We start from the raw sequence: 7,143 nt of genomic DNA, 5'->3' as shown, positions 1-7,143 counted from the left end.
AGGGGGAGGCGGGGGGGCGTACCCGCCCGGCCAGTCCAGCCCTGCTTAGCCACCCCCTCCATTCCTTCACTGGTCCTAGAAATTATCCTCGACTCCAGATCATTAAAATTTTACTGAGCTATTATTTATTTCTTAAAATTATTTTAATTCTTTGTACTTAAGCTATTGCATATACTCTTACAATAAAAGTCAAAAGTGTTAAAAAGCTTATAATAACAAGAGGGCAGCCCCTTGCCTCTTCTCCCTGTTCTGCTTCCCAGAGACATCACTTCAGCTCTGAAGCTGAACATTTAGTATGTAAGCCCATATTTCAACAGATGTGTGTAAGCTGCTGTTTTTCAATTAATCAATTTAAAAGCAATTTGGTTCCAAAAAGGATATAAAAATATTAAGCTTTTAAAAAATCTCTTCTCCCATCCTTCAAGTGAAGTTTTATTTTAATTCTTGTGCTTGAAATAATTTTATTTTGAAGTAATTGTAGATCTAAAGAGAAGGCACAAATATAATCTAATTCCTGTACTAGAGAGTGTTGTCTTATACCATTCACCTAACTTTTCCTAGTGTTTACATTTTATATAACCTTAGTCAAACCTAAGAACTTAACATTAGTACAATATTACTAGATGAACTATGGTTTTTATTCAGATCTCACCAATTTCCACCTTAATGTTCTCTTTTTCTGTTTCAGAATCTAATCTAAGATACCATATTGCACATATAATAATATTCATTATGAACTCTATGTTGCCTGCATATTTGTTAATAGTAACAGAGTCTATTATTAATAATGATTGGAGACTGAAGATAGAAAAGGAATAAAAGAAAAACAGTTATGTATATCTTGACATTAAGATTAAAATGATTATCTGTGTACAGATAATCTCATGGAATGGCAGACATATATGAATATATGAAGAACACTTTTGTTAATCATTTCAGTTATTTTAATGTCAGTAAATGGGTGTTTGTCTTTGAAGATATTGCTGGAATCTCCAGTACCTACAGTGCCCTGTTGGATGATGAGGCAACTTTCTTATGAAGCAAGAAAAATGCCTGCATGCCCATGAAAGAATGCCAGTCTTTCATGAGCAGCAGGCATTTTTCTTGCTTCATAAGAATGTCTTTAACTTTGTTAGAGAACAGGATTTTGTGTCAAAACAGGATGAGTTCAATATACAACTAATGTTTAGCAATGAATCCATCCTTATTTTACACATTTGCCCTAAAATATCTTCTACAAGACAATGAGAAGGTCTTTTTTTTCATACATCAGACATCACCTCTCCATCACTTGCCTCCTGACATTCCAGAGGCACTGTAAATGAAGAGGGAGTCTCCTCATTTAATTGGATACATCAGGTCATCAAAATATTTATTTCCTGATCTTCCCACACGGAAGGTGACTAAAGGTTAATAGGAACGCAAGTAGAAAATAATTAAGGAGGAAAATATATACAATAAAATGCAAAACAAATCAGAATAAATAAAGTTTAGTGTGACTGTTAGGTTAAGATGTCTTGATACTCTAATCATAAAGTTTTTTTTTTTTTCTCCTCTGAAGGACAGAAGTTTATAATATACAAGGGAAACTGTTCCTCACTGACACATCTAGAAAATAATTTAATGAAAAAATGATAAAAATAGTTACTAATTTCTTCAGAAGTTCCTAGAATCCCTTGCATTTACCTATGAACAAGATCATAAGCAGATAATAATTTGCTACCATCTTTACTATATTTCATTTAGAAATTGTTTCCCTATGTTTCTTTTTCTTCTCTATAAAATGTAAGCCTAGATTTACATATAGCATTAAGGTAAGACAATTGAGTAAGACAATTGGCAAAACAAAATATAATTTTGCTTCTCTTCTCATGAAATATTCCAGAGATAAGAAATTCAGAAGACAGAACTCAGGAAACACTCAGGAACTCAAAATCTTAGCATATTTTCACCATTAGTTTCCATTTGTAACTTCTGCTTTCTGGTTTTCAAAATTGCTGCCCAAGCCTTAGTCTTCTGTATTAAATTGCATTCCAGCCTGCAGGGAAAAGGAAGGCAAGTAGGAAGGGGCATACTCCTTTCTGTAAAGAAAATTCCTGGCTATCAGTACTCTGTTTTCAATGAGATCTGTTGTTCCCAATGTAATTACCAGGTGAGTGGGTAAGTTAGTCTTTTAGCCAAGTCCAGTTAAAAATTTAGGTTTCACAGTTGTCAAGAAGGAAAGGGAGAACAGGTATAGTAGCCAACTCTAACTCTCTAATGTGGTAAACGCTGTTATTGTGACAGAAAGGAAATGTGCTAAGAAGAGTATAGTTATGCAGAATTTATAATGGTAAGAAAAAGTTCAGGTGATTATATGTTTCAGTCTATGAGAGTAGGATTCATAACATAATATAAAGGTAGGAAGTAGCACTTGATTTTTCTAATATTATGGAACTCAATATATATACATGCTCAGATAAATTATAACCTCAATACCTTGATAAAAGTAGATTTAAAAACATATCGACCTCCTTTTTTGCCTAGCATAGTTTTTTCCACAAATGCCAATCTTTGATACTAAAGATTTTGGAAAATAATTAAGAATTAGATGGTATGTAAAGTAAATCTCATTTCAGAATAAAATAATTCTAAACAACTCTTAAAAAGAAAAAAATTAGTTTTTTTTCTTTTTTTAAAAAATTCCCTTCACCAAACCAAGTCCATCTGCCTCCCTTCCCAAAGGAGAAAAAAAAAATAAAAGATAAAGAAAAATCTGAAGAAACTCCATTCATAAAAGAATGTCTTTTCTTTTGTATTTAAAAAAAAATTTTTGGACATCAAACAAGCTTTTTCTGAGCATTCTAAGTAATTAAGCATAGATTAATAAGACATATGACTTAAATTGCCTTCATAGTACAGAGTCTTAAGAAATACAGCTAAACAAAATAGATGTGAGATATGTCTAAAGCCAAAATATGTTTTTTTAATGCTCCCTATGGAGAGTATGTTGTTTTGCTTAATGTATTCCCTCATGCTTATACTTATATCAAACATTTATGGAGCACCTTTGATTAGCCAGGCTCTTTTCTAGGAACTAGGGACTACAACTAAAGAGACATGGGATTTATAATACAGCAGGAGGACAGAACCTAAATCAGTAATTAACTATAGTTGTAATTAGTTACAAAAGAGACATGTAGGGTGAAAAGAGAGTATGCGAACATACATAACAATATAAAAATTTTGGAAAAGAAAAAAAAAACACTGATTAGGAACAGCATGAAGTTGATGAAATGAGTGTATTTACAATCATGAGCTCATTGTAGATTTTAGTTAAGCTGCAAAAGTATATGTAGAATGAAAATAAAATAACCTTTGCAGTACTGAAAAATTTACAAGTAAATTTCTTCATTCAGTTGCATCAATCAAGATTTCTTTATATCGATACTTATAAAAGGCACATTTAGGAAGTGAAGGGACCACAATTACAGGAATAATTTCCTAAAATCCCATCCCCTTCCTTGGTCAATAATTCCGAAACAAACTCTTTATCTTGCAGCATAGTCAAAATCTTTTTCTTTTTGTAAGATTCACTTATAAGTTTCTAAGAAATCTCTAGACAAAGTTTGATAATACAGTAAAGAGGATTCACAGTTTCTGGTGTTTTTTTTTTTTTGTCTTTAAAGATTTATTTATTTATGCATACAGAACTGAGGTACAGGTCAAAGGTGCAGGGGCAGTGAGAGGATTTATCAGAGACAGAGTGGGGAACAGAACAGGCAGATTAATTAGTGGAATAAAATAATGTTGGTCTCTAAGGAGAGAGGGTACAGGACAGGAAGTAACTATGTTTCATGGGCTTCATTGACCAAAGACAAAGATTGAGACAACATTTAGCTTTGCATTTGTACTAACACCAATTGTAACATTTTGTTAAATTTAATCTTGAACTGTTTGAAATAAATGAACAGGGTTAAAAACCTGTTACAAAATGGATTTTGCTTATTTTGTATTAAAAGCAATCTATTTTTCTTTGTTTCTTTCCCATTCTCCAAAACTGACTGTCATTATTACTCAACTGTACTATGGTAATACATCAAGGTAGTAATAATAATAAAAAAAAAATGTTTCCGGGCTGTTTTGCCAGCTTTTGCTTCTGAAATGAATACTGTGGGCATAAAAGTCAATTGTAATTATTGATAGATCCCATTTGACACAAAAAACTCAGTGATGCTGTGAGAGAATAGAAAGGTGACTGAGTATATACATCTAAAGAGATTTACAATGTTGTAAACCAGTGTTACTTCAGTAAAAATTGATCAAAAGAAGAAAGGTGACTAAGTTCTGGACATGAAACAAGTCTAGGAGGGAGGAGAAAAAGCCTAATAATGATAGAAGGGACTGTTTCAGAGAAAAAGCTCTCCATAAAGTCAGTCTTACACATTACTATGTGTTGGAGTCCAGCTCCAACTATTGAGGTGTCTGGAGGCAAGACAGGCAGGACCCTAAGGTGGGAAGGCCTCAGCGAGCTGAGATTCCTAAAAAAGGGGGAAAGGGAGAAAAAAGGGGAAAGGGAAGCGAGGAAGACACGGAAGTCAGTTGGGTGCAAGTTTTCCTGCTCTTTCTTTAGCAAAGGTTTATTTTATACATTAGGAGCAAGCAGTAGAATGACATCAGCACATGAACTGGGCTGAGAGATTACAATCATCTTTTCTAGGAACAGTTTGGGGTCGTATTGCCTTTAGCTGAGATATAACATTCTAAAATCAATCAAGGTTAAAAACAGGTACATAGGTGCACAGTTTATGACTAATATTACTATAGTGGAGATCAACTAAGATAGAAGTCCCTTAAACCTTATCTACTACTTAATGGGTTTTTTGTTTTACTGCCTGAGTCATCCTGGGAGGCAGAAGAGGAAATTCCTTGCTAATCAAATCTCTGAATAGGTAAATTTCCTTATCTGAAGACTACATAGTAGAATCCTGAAAAACTAGCAAGAAGACTTTTGTGGATTCCGTTAAGGTATAGCAGGTGGAAAACTTGATTAGTTTAAACACAGGCAACCTAGATGAATTTCCGCCTCTAAAGGCCAAACAATAGGAAGTTTGAGTAATTCTTTAGAAGCTGAATAGAAGGCTAGGTAGGTGAGATAATAGAATGATAAGATTTGGGTTTTCCTCCATCCAGCAGTGAGAGAGACTTTGCAAAAACAGCCCTTTTGCTTTTATTTATCAGTCAGTAGTCAAGTCACTTGACTTCAGGTGAATTTTTCACTCTGGTGCAGTGCTTGCTTGTCAGGGCAGGCAGGCCTTATGCAGCTGAGGCAGTCCAATTGTAAGGTGAAAGTTGCTCAGAATATTTTGATATTACAATTATACAAAAAAGGGAGGTCATAACATAAGTTAGCGTGGAAAGTCTGATTTTTCAGAGCAATCCCCCTCCATCCGGACCATGTCTGATGACAGAGGTTGCATAGCTTGTGTCAACTATGTAAGTGTGCAGGAAGGACGGAAGTATTATAGATACAGGAGGGCAGCCATGTAGGGCTGCAAATGTTAACACAAACTCCAAGGGTCACCATTCCCATAGGCCATGACGCACACAACATACTGCCCATAATACTTCCTGATGTCTTTACATCTGTGTACTATTAATGTCAGAGTGGCAGCAGAGAGGCAGGAAGGAAATACAACAAAATAAGGCAGACAGTAAGAGCATTAAACTGGGCAAGCTCAAGTCAGCTTGGGGGTTCATCACCAGATTCTAGTAGAGATAGGCTGACTTTAACTTATCAATCTCAATTTTATATCTAGGAAACAATTTATTTTTCAGCAGTGAACTTTCCATCACAGTAATGGTTCTTACTGGAGAACCAAGAAAACATACATTTGAATCTTTATCAAACATTTAGTTGAACGAAACACAGTTGTAAAAATTCAAAGACGATAGTTCCCCACATCTACATCTTATTATTCAGAGATCTGTACACTGGAAACACCTTATGGCTCAGGTAAATATAGCTTTTTTTTTTTTTTTTTTTTTTTTAAGATTTATTTATTTGTGCATACAGAACTGGGGTGCAGGCCAGAGGCTCATGGGCGGTGAGAGGCTTCACCAGAGACAGAGTGGGGAACAGAACAGGCAGATCGACGAGGTACACTGCTGAGGGGAGCAGCGGGTGGGCCAGGAGAGGTCTGCCACACCATGTGGTCACCTCCGGGGCAGGCGGGAATCAAACTCATGCGGAAGCGGCTTTAGATTCTCAGTGCTGTGCTTTAACCCACTGCGCCACCAGGGAGGGCCCAAATATAGCTTTTATTATACCTGGAATCAACATTTAAGGACAGACTTCCAAGAAAATGCTGATGTACCTGTTAGTGGAGAAATCTTTGAAAGTCTATGAGAATAAAATTGTAGTCTCAGATTCACAAAATATTATACTATACATGAAAGCCTAATTTCTATTTATTATTTTATGGACAATGGGAAATTTCAGCGCCTCAGATCCTTTCTTTGAATTGTCTTCTGGGGAGCTCAGTGCTACATTTGTCATCCACCTCTAACTTCGTTGATAACTTGTCTTTATTTTCCTTTGATTCAGTTTCCTCAGCCACTTAACTTACCTTTGCATTGTCTTTCTGTTAGCTATTCTAATGCCATTACTGACCAGGGTAATATGTAAATAAAACACAACTAAAGGCATGTAGGAATTCTTTGTAAATCATCTAAATATGGTGAATCTCAAACTCAAAGACAGTTTTACATTTTATGGTCCACTGGAAGGGAAAAAAATCATTATTTTTTTCATTTAGTATATTATCTTTTTCCCACATGTTATAGATTATATAACAATAGTAATATGTGATTTAAAACACCATCTTATCACAATTTTAAAATGTGAAACTCTTTTCTGTTTTTCAATGAGTTGTTTGATGGGAGTATATCACTCTTCCCCTTATTTTTAAATCACAATATTTTTTTATAAGCAAAAGAGAAACTTACAAACCTTAAGTTTCTAGGATAAGTTGTTCTTATCTAATTCCACAACTTTAAAGATCACTTACCTTTCAATGTCCATAAAATCAATATCCTTTGCCGCGTCCGGCTAATCGGAGCCGAGTCCGGCGAGGGACGATGAGGTTAAAGAAAACACAGGAC

This window comes from Condylura cristata, unplaced genomic scaffold (genome assembly GCF_000260355.1).
Source record: "Condylura cristata isolate star-nosed mole 26May11 unplaced genomic scaffold, ConCri1.0 scaffold00005, whole genome shotgun sequence".
Taxonomy (NCBI): Eukaryota; Metazoa; Chordata; class Mammalia; order Eulipotyphla; family Talpidae; genus Condylura; species Condylura cristata.
This window is presented reverse-complemented; position numbering follows the sequence as displayed.